The sequence below is a fragment of the Symphalangus syndactylus genome, chromosome 14 (assembly GCF_028878055.3).
Source record: "Symphalangus syndactylus isolate Jambi chromosome 14, NHGRI_mSymSyn1-v2.1_pri, whole genome shotgun sequence".
Lineage (NCBI taxonomy): Eukaryota > Metazoa > Chordata > Mammalia > Primates > Hylobatidae > Symphalangus > Symphalangus syndactylus.
This window is the reverse complement of record NC_072436.2, coordinates 45785873-45802543: the sequence shown is the minus strand read 5'-3', so window position 1 is coordinate 45802543 and position 16671 is coordinate 45785873. Positions and strand designations below refer to the sequence as shown.

Here is a 16671-nt window from a genome sequence, read left to right as displayed (position 1 = left end):
TACATCTATGTATGTACAGATGTATATACACAAAACATTTCTCTCAAAAGAGGGGCTTTACATAATTGATTTTTGTTTTCAGAGGCATTGCTCAGTCTATCTTGCCTTGGTATCTACCAAGCAGCATCAAAACTTCTAGAGAATTGGTGTGTGTGTGCACGTGCACGCACACGCGCACGTGTCTGTGTGTGTGTATGTAAGTGAAGGTACTCAACTAAGTGTCGTGTCAGACGTAAGCAGGCTGGCAGCAACAGCACAGGTTTCTTTCATTGCAAATAACAACCAGTGTCAGTTTGGTGACTGCCACAGTTGGGGGCCCTGGGAGGCTGACACTGAGAGGGTGGTCAGCATGCAGGATGCTTGTTAGGGGCATAGGATTGACACCAGTGGAGCTTCTGGAGGGGCTGGAAGCCAAATTGCAAAGAGGGAGGAGGTGGGCTGCCGTGCCAAGGCTTCAGCTGGTCACATGGAGCTCTGAGCAGCATGGCCCTTCAGACGTGTGCTGTATGGGGAGGAGGTGCCGGCCAGGCTCTTACACCCCCACATCCATCACTCCCTGCAAGGGGGCTGCCATTGGGCAAGGGGACTGTCTTTAGACAAGGCAGCCCCCAAAGAGGGCTGATAGCTGAGGGTGGTCTTCTGTCCACTGAGAGAATAGACCTTCAATTCCTGAAGGGGAATTTGGGCTTCACATTACTATGTCTACCAAGGGAATGAATGACTGGAAAGAAGGAGGGACAGAGGAAGGGAGAGAGAGGTGAGAGAAAAGGTACTGAGAGGGAGGGGAGTGTAGGGAGGGAGGAAGGAGGAAAGAAGGAAGAAAGGAAGGAAGGAAAGAGGAAGGAAGGAAGGAAGTGGGGAGGGAGAGAAGGAAGGAAGAAAGGAGGGACGGAGGGAGGGAGGGAGGGAAGGAAGAGGAAAGGAGGTGGCTGTACTGTGATGTGTTATGATGGGAGGAATGACTAAGTCATTTTAATCTTTCTGAGTCTCAACTTCTCCATTTGCAAACAAGATCACCTTTACCTATTTTACAAAGCCATTATGAGGATGAAATTTATGTAAGCCCTTAATGCATTGCACAGAACTATACAAATATGAGCTTGTAATATTACATAATGCTCCAAGAGTCAAGGAGCCCCACTAAAAGCAATGCAGCCTTGTAGTCCCTAGGCCAATGGTTATCAAACATGAATGAGCATCACAGTCACCTGGGGAATGATTAAAATGCAGATTTCTGGGCTGTCTCCGGAGGATCTGATGCAACGGATTTGGGTTGGAGTCTGAGAATCTGTATTTCTTTTTTTTCTTTTTGAGATGGAGTCTTGCTCTGTCGCCCAGGCTGGAGTGCAGCGGTGAGATCTCAGCTCACTGCAACCTCTGCCTCCCAGGTTCAAGTGATTTCCAGCCTCAGCCTCCCGAGTAGCTGGGACTATAGATGTGTGCCACCACACCCAGCTAAATTTTTGTATGTTTAGTGGAGACAGGGTTTCACCATGTTAGCCAGGATGGTCTAGATCTCCTGACCTCATGATCCACCCGCCTCGGCCTCCTCAAGTGTTGGGATCACAGGCATGAGCTACTGCACCTGGCCAAGAATCTATATTTCTAACAAGTTCCAGGTGATGCTGGCACTGCTGGTTCCTGAACCACACACTCTGCGAAGCACTGTGCTAGGCTACCTGAGCACCACCACACAGTTTTTCATGACTACTGTGATGGTTATTCTTAAGTATCCACTTGACTGTGCCATAGGGGGCCTAGATACTTGGTTAACCATTGCTGGGTGTGGTTAGATGTTGTTCATAGGAGGGGGTTCTGGATGAGATGAACATTTGATTCAGTAGACTGAATCAAGCAGATGGCCCTCCCCCGTGCAGGTGGGTGGGCATCACCCAGTCTGTTGGAGGCCTGATTAGAACACAAAGGCTGAGCAAGAGACGATTCAGACTTTTTGGCCTGTCTTCCAGATGGGACATTGTTCTTCTCCTGCCTTTGGACTCGGACCCGGAATGTAACTATATCATTGGCTCTCCTGGGTCTTCATTGTGCAGATTGTGGATTTGGGGAGTTTTCAGTCTCCAGAATTTTGTGAGCCAATTCTTTATAATCTCCCTCTCTCTCTGCCCCCCCTCTCTATATATATGCATATATATACACACAAATATTAGTACACATATGTGTGTATATATATTTATATTAGTATAACATACTTATACTAATATTAATATATATCAGTATATATACTATTAAACATATATAACAGTATAGCATATGTATACTATAAATATTGGTATGCATACTAGTATTAGTAATATATTAGCATATTAGTATTTGTATATTTATGAGTTATGTATGTCTTATATGCCAACATTTAATATATATATAATTCTATATATATAACATATATAATATATATATAAAATGTTTATGTCCATATCTATATCTATATATATATATCTTCATCCTGTTGGTTCTGTTTCTCTGGAGACCCCTGACCACAACCACACATCCAAATATGTCAATCCCTCTAGTTAAACAAAAAGGCAGACTAAACAGAGCTTTCAGAAATATATTAGCTGTTAGCCAAGCATGTTGGCTCATGCCTGTAATCCCAGCGCTTTGGGAGCCTGAGACTCAGGATCACCTGAGCCTGGGAAGCAGAGGCTGCAGTGAGCTGAGATCATGCCACTGCACTCTACCCTGGGTGACAGTGAGACCCTGTCAAAAAAAAAGAAAGAAAGACAGAGAGAGGAAGGAAGGAAGGAAGTGAGGGAGGGAGAGAGGGAGGAAGAAAGAGAGAGAGAGGGAGGGAGGGAGGAAGGAAGGAAGGAAGGGAGGAAGGGAAGGAGGAAGGGAGGGAGGAAGAAAGAGAGAGAGGGAGGGAGGGAGGGAGGAAGGAAGGAAGGAAGGAAGGAAGGAAGGAAGGAAGGAAGGAAAGAAAGAAAGAAATATATTAGCTGCTGCTTACATTTTAGAAAGTATAGAAAGCAGGCCGGGCGCAGTGGCTCACGCCTGTAATCCTAGCACTTTGGGAGGCTGAGGCCGGCAGATTTCCTGAGGTCAGGAGTTTGAGACCAGCCTGGCCAACATGGTGAAACCCCATCTCTACTAAAAATACAAAAAATTAGCTGGGCGTCATGGTGGATGCCTATAATACCACATACTAGGGAGGCTAAGGCAGGAGAATAGCTTGAACCCAGGAGGCAGATGTTGCAGTTAGCCGAGATCATGCCACTGCATTCCAGCATGGCCAACAGGAGCGAAACTCTGTCTCAAAAAAAAAAAAAAAAGTATAGAAAGTTGTAAGCACCTGTCATTAGAAACCACAGGGATTGTTTTAGGAGGGAGATGAAAGCCAGGATGATTTGGGGCTGAAGGAGAATTTAGAGCCATCGGGCTGAACCATACTATTGTGATCCTGACCATTCCGATATTCTCAGTCTTACCAATGAAGAAATGATCTCAGGCGAGAAAAGCAATTTGTTTCCAGGCCCACAGAACAATGTTGCCGAGAAATGCAGCCTTTGCCCCTGTCCAGCCCTCTTCTCATCTCTGATCTTGCTTTCAACCCAACCTTCCTCTGTGACCTCCTCTCCTGTTCTCTCCCTCTTTTTTTTCCTTGCTTTTTCTCTGCAACCAGCCTCATTTGGGTCTTAAAGCATCAAAACACCTCTTAGACCCTGTGGTGCCTTGGCAGCATTGTTCTTAGACAAAAGCCTGAGTCACTGGCCCTGTGTCAGCTACAGTAAAAGGCCGCCCCACCCCCAGCAGTGCCTGTTAATCCTATAATCCAACACCGATTTCTACAAGACTATACACAATTTTCATTGGTCCAAATTTCAAGTAGGTCAGGCAGCTGATGTTCAGCTGATTAGAGGCTCCTAGGGACCCTACAGATTCAGAGGCAGCAGGGTGTCTTGTAACTTCAGAGGTGACATTTTTCTGAATCAACACAGGCTGCTGAAGAATTCTAATCTTGGTGGTGCTTGAAGCAATTGAGAGTAATGAGCCTCTGTCAATTTGAGAGCAAGACATCCTTTGAATCTCACCCCCCTCTGCTGAGCCATTTTTGGATACAGTAGAGCTTTTAGTCTTTCTATAAAAAGGAAGTTTAACAAAATGTGTTTTCAAGAGAGAAAGTACAATCATTTTTTCCATGGGAAAGTAGAGTTTGTTTAGTAAAAGCTTTTTGGCCAGATCAAAATATGAATTCGCTAGTAGAATCTGACAGTCCATGTCACAAATCACTGGTTGTGATAAAGGAGGCATCATCCCAGGAGTTCATGTGTGTGTCGTGCAGTGAGCTTTCCCCAGAAAATGAGATTAGAATTCTGATTCTCATTGCTATGTAGAATTTCTAGATATATGTAGGTAAGACCCAGTGAAGGATTCCATTGCTCTAGAAGAGGGGAAGCCATAGATGGTAGCAGACTGCATGGAGCAGTTCCCTCCCTCTGCCCATGTATCCCCAAGTCTCCATTCCCATTGCCACCAACCTGCACTGGTCTGAGAAATAACATTTGACTGTATTAGGCCACTGCACCTGGGAGGTTGTATATTGTAGCATTTAGCATGCATGGACTACATGGGGTGATAAGACCAAGGTAGGAATGAGGTAGGGGAATTAAGGACCAGGAGACTGCCATGGGCTCACTCAGCATCCACCACCCCTGTGGGGAAGGACCAGGGAGCTCAACAGATCTGCCTGGAATCTCCTTGAAAGAGAAGCAAAATTTAATGAGTAGGGAGAGGGAGACTTCTCAATGTTTGTTTCTGGTTTTCTAAACCAGATGAGCCTTAAAATGATATATATTCTGGTTGGAAGGAAATGTCCCTTTAGGAATATCTAAATTCTTTTGTATATCTAATATGCTAAGAATATCCAAATTCCTTTTCCCTGGTTAACTGGGTGCTTTTTGACTTGATCTCCTCCCACAGGGAGGATCCCTGGGTCCCACTGATCCTGACCAGTCCATCACCTACAGAAACTAATGAAGTGGAATTCTCATTAATCAATCAGGCTCATGCAAGCTTGCTTATCTCGCCTTGGCCAGCAGCTCCCAGCCTCCTCCCCTGAGAGAGATCTGTGTGCCACCAGCTGAGGAACTGGCCTTGGCCGCAGGAAATCACCAAGTTCCTCCCCAATTGCCCAGCAGACGCCTGCTGGATGCCCCTGTGCTGTTGTCTGGGCACCGTACCTGGCTAAGGGTAGGCAGCTGAAAATATTCACAAAAAGTAAGAAAAGAAAGAAACGGAAAAAGAGAAGAAAAAGCACCAGAAAGAGGGAAGGAAAAGGAAGGGAGGAAGGAAAAGAGAAAGAAACAGAGAGTATGGGGAAGAGTGACAAACTGACCTGACCAATAGACAAAGAAGCTAAGAAGCTCAGACGCCAGGCACCAGGGCAGAATTCTCTTGTCTGAACATCACCACAATGACACTCTGCTGGGATAAGCGTGGGGAGGTGCAGATTAAGAATGGCAGCCAGGACGCTGAGACTCTGTCTTCGTTTTCTGATGACAACAAGGAGCATCCTGGTGCTGATGCTGGTGTTTTGCACAAGTGCATGATGAACATTTCTTCCCCCAAGGGACAGAGCCTAGACAACCCCAGGGCTTTCCTTCTTGAGCCTAAGATGGGTCCCTCCTCTTTCCCAAGCATGACAGTCATCAGTCGTGCCTTTACCAGCCCTGGCAGCTCCACAGCCAGCTCCCTTCCTCCTGCCTTTTCACCCCTTCTCCTGTCCAGAGCTCCTTTCCTGCTCTCTCCCTTCCAGGGAGGCAGTGCAGGAGTTGGGTGAGGGGAGCAGAACTCCGGATTCAACCACTGGGTCTCCTGCTGCCGCCAGGGGAGGCCTGATCAGGCAGGTTACGAGGTTACTATGGTCTGAATGTTATGTCTCCCTAAATCCATATGCTGAAACCTAAGCCCCAAGGTGATGGTATTAGGGAGTGGGGCTTTTGGAAGGGGACTTGGTCATGAAGGTTGGCCCTCATGAGTGCAGTCAGTGCTCTTATAAGAGGCCAAAGTGACCAGAGTTCTTCCCTTCCACCAGTGAGGACTAAAGGAGAAGAGGCCGTCTATGAACCAGGAAGAGCACCCTCAGCAGACACCCCATCTGGTGGCACCTTGATCTTGAACTTCCAGCCTCCACAAACCCATTCCTCTTGTTGATAAGCCACCCAATTTATAGTATTTAGTTATGGCATTCTGAACAGACTAAGACATACATCCTGACTAGATATTTGTTATTATTGTTATTTGTCAAAACTCCACTCGATTCACCTCCCTTCGTTGGTTTCTTTACATAATCCCAGACCAAAGGAATGGAAAGGTAAATATTCCCTGCCTTCTTTTGCTCCTGCCTGCCTGTGGGAGAGGAGTATAACTTTGCCTGGGGCTGGGGGAGAAGATTTCCTTGGAGACTTTCTAGAGGAAGGGATGCGAATCTGAAGGAAGAGAGAAATAAGGAAAAGTAGGGATGTCTTCGCTTTGTGCTGCTCCAGAAGCAGACCCAGATACAAGAATGGGAGTGCCTTTACTATGAAGGTGGAGAAAACCCTGATGGGGGTGGGAATGGGAGAGACAGGAGGGAAGTCTGCCAGGAAGGAAGTGAAGCTGATTACTGCCCTGGACACTAGGAGCTTAGTCCCTCTGGGAGCTCAGGAAGCCAGAGTGGAACATACACCTCTGAGTCCTCCTGCCCTGGGGTGAGGACGCTGGGGTATTTCCTAAACAACTCCACCATTCGGCATGGGTTGGAGACTGTCCCACTCCATGCCTCTGTGTAGGCTGCAAGGAGAAACCCACTTTCTCGGGTAAAAGAATGATGGTGCTGCCCTGGGGTGGGGAGGGTGGGGAAGCAACACTGTCTGCTACAGATTTTAAGAAAGGAAAGCTGTGATCTTCAGTCCTCCTCATGGCGTGTGAGACACTCAAGCAAAGAACGTCAGTTCTTTGGAAGTTGCTTCCTGATTGCCACAGTTTATCCTTTTCAATGAGCTGCTCCCAAAGCCTGGGCCACAGATCCTTGCCACCTGGAGGCTGCAATGTCCTCTGCCCGGCTAAGCACCGCCGTCTCCTGAGCCTAGCTCCACAGCTGGACTGCAAGCTCCTCAAGCATGGAGCTGCTGTGTGATTGCTTCTGTGTTTCTGAATCCTGCCTGAGATGTCTTATTTACATGCCCAGAGGAGGAGAGAGAAGAGGAGAGCATTGAAAAAGATCCCTTTCATCAAGGAAGGGGTTTTCAGAGACCACGTTTGTGAGAAGCTTTGCATAGGGGCTGATCACTCTTCTGCTGAATTTCATAAATCTCTTATTGTCCACTGCTAAAGAGGCAAATCGCAGAACACTTGTTTGGGGCTACTGGCCAGATAGCCTGTAACTGCCTAAGCAAAGTGGTCTCTGAAACACCCAAGAGGCCTGGGGATGAAACGGTGCTTCGTAAGTGATCTTGGCCCAAGCGTCACCCGGAGGGCACCCCTAGAGTTTGTTTCTCCCTGTCGTTGAGTGTTTATTGCACTCCAAGGCTAAGGTTCAGCTTAGACTTGGAGATGGGGATTTTGTTTATGCCCTGTCCCATCCTGGAGCCATTTGCTCATCTTTAGGAGAATGATCTGTGGTCCCTGTGCTGCGCTGAGGCCCCCCGGCTTAATCAGAGAGAATGAGCCTTAATAGATGGGAAGGATGAAAAGGAGTGGCTTGCTTCAGGGAGCTACACTAACCTGGCAGGGTTCTTAGGGACCATTGAGTTTTGCTCCACTTCCTGAACTCCAAATGGCTCCCCAGGGCCCTGGAAGAGTGATTTCAGCTCCAGGGAGCAATGTGCTCTCCTCATTCAAAGGATCAGACCAGTGTCTTTATAATCCTGGCTGCCTCGGGAAGGTGCTGGCTGCCTCAGCACCTGCTGCATAAGTGCCTATAAATATTGATATTGTTTTAAATTGCCTGTTAAAGAGAATGGCCAACTCCATGAAACCATTTTAAATAAATATAGATTGCCTGACTCCCTGGCTCTTTTTTCATCCTCTGATCCTCTGGAGCTTTTTCTTCTAAAACGAGCTCCCTTCCACCCACAGCACAGGAGGCCCCCGAGAGTGGCATGGGCTCCCTCATCAGCTCCCTCTCTGCAGAGAGGTCCCAGCTCAGTTCTTCAAAATACTTATCTTCTGAAGTAAGTGGCAAGAAGGATGGGGTCCAGAGGAAAGAGAAATGGAGCAGCTGAGGAAGGGCAAAGATGAGCAAGGAAAAGGAAGATCTGGGATTGAGAGAAAACAAAAAGAAAGATGAAGAGATAACGGGAAGAGGGATGATATTAAACTTCCCCAAAGGACTGGGATGTCATAGCCTAATGCCTCTGCTCACTGCCTGGGCTGGCCAAGCATTCCCTTTCTTTCATAAAGATTTCCCTAAGCTTCCAGCTGCCAGTCAAGCTTCTGTTCTGCTTCCTACTTCCCCCATCCTTCCCTGTGGCACTGATCACTTTCTAATATTACAGCTGTTGTGGACAGACTTTGAGGACAGGGAGTTGTCATTTATATATCTGTAAACCTTTCACAGCACAGAGTATAACTTTTGAAAAGTCAAAAATGTGATGTCATCTCAATTGCTGCAGTTTAAATGTGTCCCCTCCAAAATCCAGGTGTTGCCAATGTGATCGTATTAAAAGGTGAGGTCTTTAAGAGATGATTAGACCATGGCAGCTTTTTCCCCATAAGTGGGATTAAGGCCCTTATAAAAGGGGCTCCAGCTGTGTTTGGCTGGCTTGCTTTTCTGCTCTTCTGCCACGTAAGCACACGGCATTTGTTCTCTCTTGCCCGTCCACTTCTGCCATGTGAGAACAGAGCAAGAAGGCCCACACCAGATGCCAATGCTTTAATCTTGGACTTCCTAGACCCCAGAAAGAGTAGAAAGAAAATTCTGTTCTTTATCAAGTACGTACCTTTCTGTGGTATTCTGTTACAGCAGCACAAATAGACTAAAACACCAATCTAGAATACATGTGTCAAAGAGAGATTTCATTACGAACAAGGGAACACATATAATAGTAATGCCTATTCAGAAAGCATTTTTAAGAATTGGGTATTTCTAGAAGGTTTCTGGGAACAGAGTGTTAGAATATGATTGCTAGGTTATATAGAACATTGGTTAATGTTCTGTGGAGCAATGAAACCACAGCTTCTCTAATGGACAGAAATCTACAGGTAACATCACAGAGACTGGGCTCTAATCAGTAAGCAACACTGTCAAACACAGATTTATTCTCCCAGAGATTTGAAAATCCTGGCAGGCCATGGCATGACAATGGAAGGACATGCTGTCAGTCACTTCTTATTTCTGAGTTTGGGATGATGTTTCTAAATATAGGTGTTGAATAAATGTTTAGTGAATGACTGCATGAATAAGACAGCAATCTAAAATCATGTCCTATAAGTAAACAGATCTTTTCTATTTCTAATTCCCATGATTTCTTCAGTGTAGCTCTTGGGCCCTTTATTGAACTGTGGAAATTTGAAGGAAGTCCATTGACATGAGAATGGCTTTTCATATTGTACGATTAAACATGACTTATATTTTTATAAAGTCCTGGGTCACATGTGTGGCATGAAAATACAGCATTCAATGCTGTTGCCCAAGTCATGTGAATATGGTGTTATTAAAAGTCAGAGCGTATTTAATGTAATTGCATGCAGGCCCCTGGCTTTCCTTTCCATTACATGTCCTGTTTTATTAAAATAAAACTTTCTATGTAACCAAAATATTAAATGGGGGTTGTAATATTAGCTCTTATTCAACTCTAAATTGACTCTGGATCATTTTACATGGTTAATGGCTTACAAAAAGCAATGTACTAAAATCCAGGTATCACATAAATAGTAAGGTCCAATTTAACAGCAACAAGCTAGGAGAGTTTTTAAATGACCATTTAAGAAACATTTTGCTAAGTCCTTGTTTTACTCCACCACCTCCAGTTCAAAGCTTAGCTCAGCTAAGTGCAGAATGAAAATGTTCAAAAGTCACCCTCACATATCCATTCAGAGACCTATGCATCTGCCTCCTGGTTGACAATGTATGCCAGTGAGGGTGGCACAGCTATGTGCCCGGCTGCCCTGCACTACATCTGGAATCTGGCCTGGTCTCTGGCATTCCATGTGGTGGGGTCACTGAGCAAGACTGCTGGGACCTGTGGCCATGGGGTCTCTTTCTCCAGCTCTTTTTTCAAAGGTGTGGATCTTCAGTTCCCCAGGATTACTGTCATGCTGCAAGGCTCAGCCAGCCCTGGAACACAAATTAATTCCTTCTTCTTAATCTTTCAGGGTCACAGACATCTTTGAGAATCTGTAGAAAGTTAAGCCTGGGTTTCTTCCTTCAACTGCAAGCACACATGTGTATGCCTCCCCTTTTCAATATAATCTAGAAGGTTGAGGTAATGAAACCCTGTGACGGACATTTGGAACCTGTAAGAGCCCCACAAGAGTGACAGATGTTCCTGTCAAGTGTTTGCAAACAGACAAGCCTTCCTTGGTCAAAGAAATGTATCTCTCTTTGAACATAAAGAGGTGAGCTTGGAAATGGGGGATAATGACAAGATCAGTTACCCTGCTGGCATGTGAGGCTATCTCTGGGAGCCACCTCTTCTCCAGGATGGGGCAAGCCCCTGAGAACCTATCTTCCCAGGGGAGTATTGCAACAGCTATGTGCCAGGTCCCCACTTCCGTGTGTCTGGTCCACCAGCTTTCCAACCCATCTCTGATCTTGTGTGCAGTGGACTCCACTAGTCACTTACAGCACATGGGCATGCATATGTGCTTCCCTCCTGAAGATTGCTCCTTTTTTTGCCCACTTAGATTCACACAGGGGTTTCATCCAGTCCTTTGTGTATGAATTGAAACTCAAGCTAGTACAAAGCAAGCAGAGACCCAGAACTAAGGGATCACCAGCTTAGCAGAAGTCCAAGGCTGTTTGGGATGTGAACAGGGAGATAAGTTTGGAGAGGTAGATTGAGGCACTTAGGCAGAGGGGCTCAAATGCTGAGTCAAGGACTGTGGCTTGTGCTAATGGAGGCAAGATAAGACATCACTTGTAAAGTAAATCATCATCAATTTTACATCTGTTTTGCATATTCTGATTTTTGTAGATTAGCCTCTGTGCCAGACTTTCTCCCCTTCTCTCAGAATAGTAACACCCATATTGCTGCCTAACCCACAGACATGCCCAGACTCCCTTGCAGCTACTCATGGCCATGGATGAATGTTCTAGCTTAGAAGACACATGAGCAATGCCTGTGATCCCCTTACAGTGAAGCCCTCATGCCATTCTCTCTGAAGAGCTCAGCCAAAGCAGCTCAAGTTCCAGCTCTGTTCTGGACCATGAGGATAGGGACTAGGTTGAGTGTGACAGGGTAGGTCCCTGGCAAATTCATAGAGCCACCAACACAGCTGGCTACCTCATCCCCTGCTTGATTTCTTCTATGTGTAAGAGAAATCAATATCTATCATGCTGAGGCCACAGTTGCTCAGGGTTCTTGATTATGTATGGAATCCTGTAAATACAGCTTATCTGCCTTTTATCTATTTATATTCCTTCTCCTTCTCCTCCTCCTTCTTCTCCTTCTCCTCCTCCTTCTCCTTCTCCTCCTCCTTCTCCTTCTCCTTCTCCTTCTCCTTCTTCTTCTTCTTCTGGATACAGGGTCTTGCCCCATTGCCCAGGCTGGAGTGCAGCAGCATAATCATAGCTCACTGCAGCCTTGAACTCTTGGGCTCAAGTGACCCTCCTGCCTCAGCCTCCTGAGTAGTCCTATTTTGTTTAAACTCTTCTTCTAAAACAATTCATTAGGCTTTAGATTTCTCAACTATATCTTTAAACATCTTCAGCTTCCTTTATTCACTTTCAACTTTTCTTACACTATACATTGAACATCCTCAATAAAGATAAATTAAGGGAATGAATAAGCTCTTGTCCGTTGGAGGTTGTGGCTGTATTTTCCCTTGTTTAGGAACATGGAGTCTACAAACACAGGAGAGTTGGAAGTGAGAGTTGGAAGACACCACCCCAGAGTTCATTTACTTCACTTTCCACCTAATAAAAGAAAAAAAAAATCTCCATTTACAAACATTTCCCATCAACATTACAGCTCTACCCTTTCTTCCTTGTTTTCACTCCCAGCCCCAATAAATACGTCTTTCACAACACCTGGAAAACTTTGCACCAGACAACTTAAGCCACATCCTCCCTCCTTTCAGATCCACCCAAAGAGGTTATGGCTTCCGAAAAATTTTCCTTTGGCTATAAAACAGAGAAAGGCTAGCATTCCGTACTCATCCCACATCTGCTATTTAGAGTTTTGTGGGAATCAATGTTCCTGCTAACACCACTCCCAGCAAGAGGGCATGTTCAGAATGTGAATGGTGGCTGTGCGGCCTCAGCAGTTCAGAGCTTCTCCCTCTAGGGTCCAGGGTATGTCCCATGCCCTTGAGCTGCTCCTCTGACTACAGGTGGGAACATAGGGGACTGGCAGCGAGAGCTGCCAGCCTCCTGGAGAGGTTAGGAACCCCACACACATCCGCAGGCAAGATGGGGAGCGCCAACTTTAGCACCCTGCCTCACCCAATTCATTCCTCCACAGCTTCAGTTGGGGTTCCACACCCACCATCCACTGAAACCCATGTCAAGTTCACCTTCAACCCCATGCTATAACTTGAGAACATTGCTCTGTTCTCCTCAGACTCCTGGCTTCATGCAGGGCCCCCGCCCCTCGCTGTTTTGGAAGCCCTCCCCCTGGGCTCCTGAGACAGCATGCATTCCATCTTTCTCCTGCATCGGTTGCTATTTCTTAGTTTCCTGTGCTGGCGTCTCCTTGGCATGGCTTTAAAGGTTGGAGATCCTCGTGGCTGGAGTCAGGCCTTGTTCCTCTAAGGGAGCTCACCCAATATACTAGGCTTTAAAGGCGTCTATGTGGAGTAGTCCCAAATTTCTGTTTCCACTCCCTCCACTGAGCTCCCAGCTCAAATTCCTACCTCCTGCCTGAGTCCACCTTTGTCCCCTGCCACCACCCAAACCTGCTGCTCTTTTCCATTTGAGGCAGCACCTCTCATCCTCCTGGGTGTCTCCATGGTCTAGGAGCCCTCTTTTCTTTCTCCTTTCCTCATCTCCTGTCTCTCCTACCTCAGAACCTCTCTCCAGTCTGTCCATGTCCCTCCATCTCCTTGACCTCCATCCTCCTTAGACTAAGTCACCGCCCCTCCTCCCAGGATAATCGCAACCAACTCATTCATGCCCCTCCATTTGCTCTTCTGCTGTCTCTTCTCCATACAGTATCCAAATCAAGGAGCCTAAAATGCCAGTAGTATTACATCACACCAGCTGAGAGCCAGCGTAGCCTTCCTTCCTGCTCAGCGCCAAACTCCCAAACCCCTCACGATGGCCTCCAGATGCCCTGCCCCAGGGTGCGGATTCTACCTGATCCTTTAGCCCCACCATCTCCCATCCTCTCCACCACCCTCCAGCCACACTGACTTCGTTGCTGTACCCCACAATGCCAAGCCCTCTCCTATTCCCAGAGGTTGCCCCTGCATTTCCTCTGTACCCCAGTCTCCATTCATCATGGGATTAGTTTGTCCCTAATCCCAGGGCCTCAGATCACACTGACTTCTCAGAGACACCTCCCCGACCCACTGTGTCAAGTGGATGGAACTCCACCATTCTCTTCCTCTGACAACTTTATTTATTTCCTTCACAACCACTCATCGCATTCAAGTAAAGTATGTTCATGTGTCTGCCTCCCTGTTTGCTGCCTTCCGCCCTGCAGCGTGTAAGCTCCAGGAGTCAGGGCCTCGTGTACCTCCTCCTGGTGCATCTCCTGTGTCCCCAGTGCCTAGCGGGTGCACATCCGTGTTTGCTTAATGAATGAAAGCCCAGGGGAATATTACTTTTTTTTTTCTGAGACAGGGTCTCACTCTGCCTCCCAGGCTGGAGTGCAGTGGCACAATCATGGCTCACTGCAGCCTTGACCTGCTGGGCTCGAACAATCCTTCCACCTCAGCCTCCGAAGTAGTTGGGACTACAGGTGCATGCCACCATGCCAAGCTAATTATTATTGTTATAATTTGTAAAGACAAGGTCCCATTATGTTGCCCAGGCTGGTCTCGAACTCCTGAGCTCAAGCGACCCTCCTTCCTTGGCCTCCCAAAGTGCTAGGATTACAGGCATGAGCCACCACACCCGGCTGGAATATTATTTCTAAGAGGAGTTTATGAATAGCTCACTATCTGCCAACCTTTATACTAGTCTCTTTCAATATACACTATCTCCTTGAATCACCCAAAGTAGGGTTACTTATCTCCATTCTAGAGTTGTGGAAACTGAGGCTTGGAGGTCACTGACTTGCCTCTGCTCACCTACCTGGTTTCGGGGAGGAACTGAACTGAGTCCCAGGTTTGTTTCGTTCTGCTACACCGACTGTCAGCAGTGAGAACAGAGCATTTTAATAGAAATGCTGGGACTATTTTAGTCTTCCTCATTGTTGAAAAACAGCAGGTGATCTAAGACAAAACCCTCACCTGGAGAGACTCTTCAATGACCTCTTCCCCAGAGCTGCTTTCAGGTGGTTGCAACTGGTTACAAAATCCGGGGGCAGTCCTCACTCTCAGAACAAGTCTTTTTCTTAGCGATGTGTTATCCCTCTCCAATGAGCAAAAGCTAATGGAGGACAGGCAGACCCGGGTTTGTTGTGTTTGGAGGAGACTTGAAAGCCAGCACCACCACCTTCCTTTCATTCTGAGCGCTGTTGACCAAAGCCTGCCAGGTGGGGAGGGGAGACCCATGGACCAGAGCTCTCCCTCCTTCACGGTCAGTCCTGGCCAGTTAGATTTGCATGTGCGAGGCCTGAAATAATAAAAATGGAAGGCAAGCGATCCCTGCCTGAACAAGTGGGCGGATTCTGTGAGAGTTGCAAAGGCAGGTACAACCTACCGGAAACTAAGAGGCTTTTGAAAACTTAGGGTAAGTACAGCTCAAAGCATTTCCAAAACGGAACACACTGGTGTTCATCCAGATCAAGTGACAAACTGTTACCAGTGCTTCCAGAGTCCTGCCTGGGCCCTTCAGTCACCACAACCCCCAGTCCGTTATGTTCACCGCTCCCCTGACCTCTGACCCCAGAGAGTCGGTTTGCCTGTTTCTGCTCTTATGTAAATGTAGCTGTGCAGTGTGTATCCTTTTGTGCCAAGCTTCTTTCATCCAGTGTAATGTTTCTGAAAGCATTCGTTCATATTATGAGTTGTCTATCGCATTTCACTGTGGGCAGACACCACAATTTGTTTGTTAGCTGTCTGGCTTTAATATACTTCTGATTAGTGTCACTTTCTAGGCTGGATGGAAACCAAATATGGTTTAATGCAGCCACCTCTTTAAAGACGGGGCCACTCCATAAATTTCATTTCATACAACTAATATCTAGGAAACATTCTTTCTCCTTCTTTATCGCTCTCTTTTATGTAGATATATTTGTAGAACTATTTAGGCTGTGATCAGCCTTCACCGTGCATGGTTCTGGAGAAGGTACTGGACCAAGCCTTAGAAAGAGGGGTTTCTGCAACTGAATTTATCATTGATGAATCCATTCCAATGGCATGGAATTAGTAATACCTGCCCTGCCTCCTCCCAGGGCTACTCTGAGGATCAAGTGAGATAGAGCGGATATTATACAAAACAATATGATACAGCTTCATAAAAAAGAGACACACATGTATTCTATTTGGGAAAAAAAGATTATAGTACACCATTATGAGTAGTAATGTTATAAAAGAATTTTTCTCATTTTTGCATTTTTAAAAATCCATATATTCAACATGGAAAATGCTTTACTTTAAAAATAAGAAACATGCTATCAAAGTCAAATAATATCTCTAGAAGAGCACTGAGATCTATAAATTACAAAATAAATGAAAGCTGTTATATATTGCCTGATTGGCTCATAAGGAAGACTGGCTGATTTTTTAAAAATAGAACTTTACTTTTTTGTAATCTATTTGGCAAAGCCAGAACAGAAACAGCTCCTGCTGAAAGATTAAAAGAAAAATAAAGTGCTTCACAGTTCAGGCTGCCGAGAGATAAACGGGGTCTACAATTCCTCACATTACCTTTCTTAACAAGGAGGTGGTTGTTGAACATGAGGGTTGGTTACCTGTCTGAGGAGTGCCTGTGGGCTGTGCTTTTTCATCCTCTAGGTGGTTCTCGGTAGATACCTGTTCTTAGGCATTATGATTATATGGGAACAAAATAAGGTCTCCCAAGAAAAGCAGACTCGACAAGAGTCACACCTTGAATTGAAGGCGAGTACACCCAACAATGGGTGGAAAACTCTTCCCGTCTCAGTAGATAATTCAGAACAAAAGAATAATCTCACTCTCTAGGGCTTGACAAGCCCAGTTTCCGTTGTCCTTTACTTGGAAAATCCAAGTGAAGACTGTAAAAAGAGGTGATATTATTGACCTTTTTGTGTGTTTTTTTTGGGGGGGGGCAGTATGCTTTGGCATTTGAGGCTGGTTTTACAACATAAGAAGCCCTTTATTATTATTCCCAAAGGTCCACTTTTTAAATAATCATTGTTTAAACATAGTGTCTCTTATATAACGGCAGCCTCTATGTCATCGGGGAGCTCCTCAGAAACACAG

At 46.0% G+C, this 16671-nt stretch overlaps 1 long non-coding RNA gene across 1 annotated transcript; it reads right to left on the bottom strand.

The window, feature by feature from the left end:
• Window positions 1-11856: 11856 nt before the first annotated feature.
• Window positions 11857-15112, bottom strand: LOC129463221 (uncharacterized). The gene is made up of 2 exons (XR_008651051.2): window positions 14557-15112; window positions 11857-12076 (listed from the first exon to the last, which is right to left on the bottom strand). It is a non-coding gene; the product is annotated as an uncharacterized lncRNA (long non-coding RNA).
• Between the last annotated feature and the right edge of the window lie 1559 nt (window positions 15113-16671).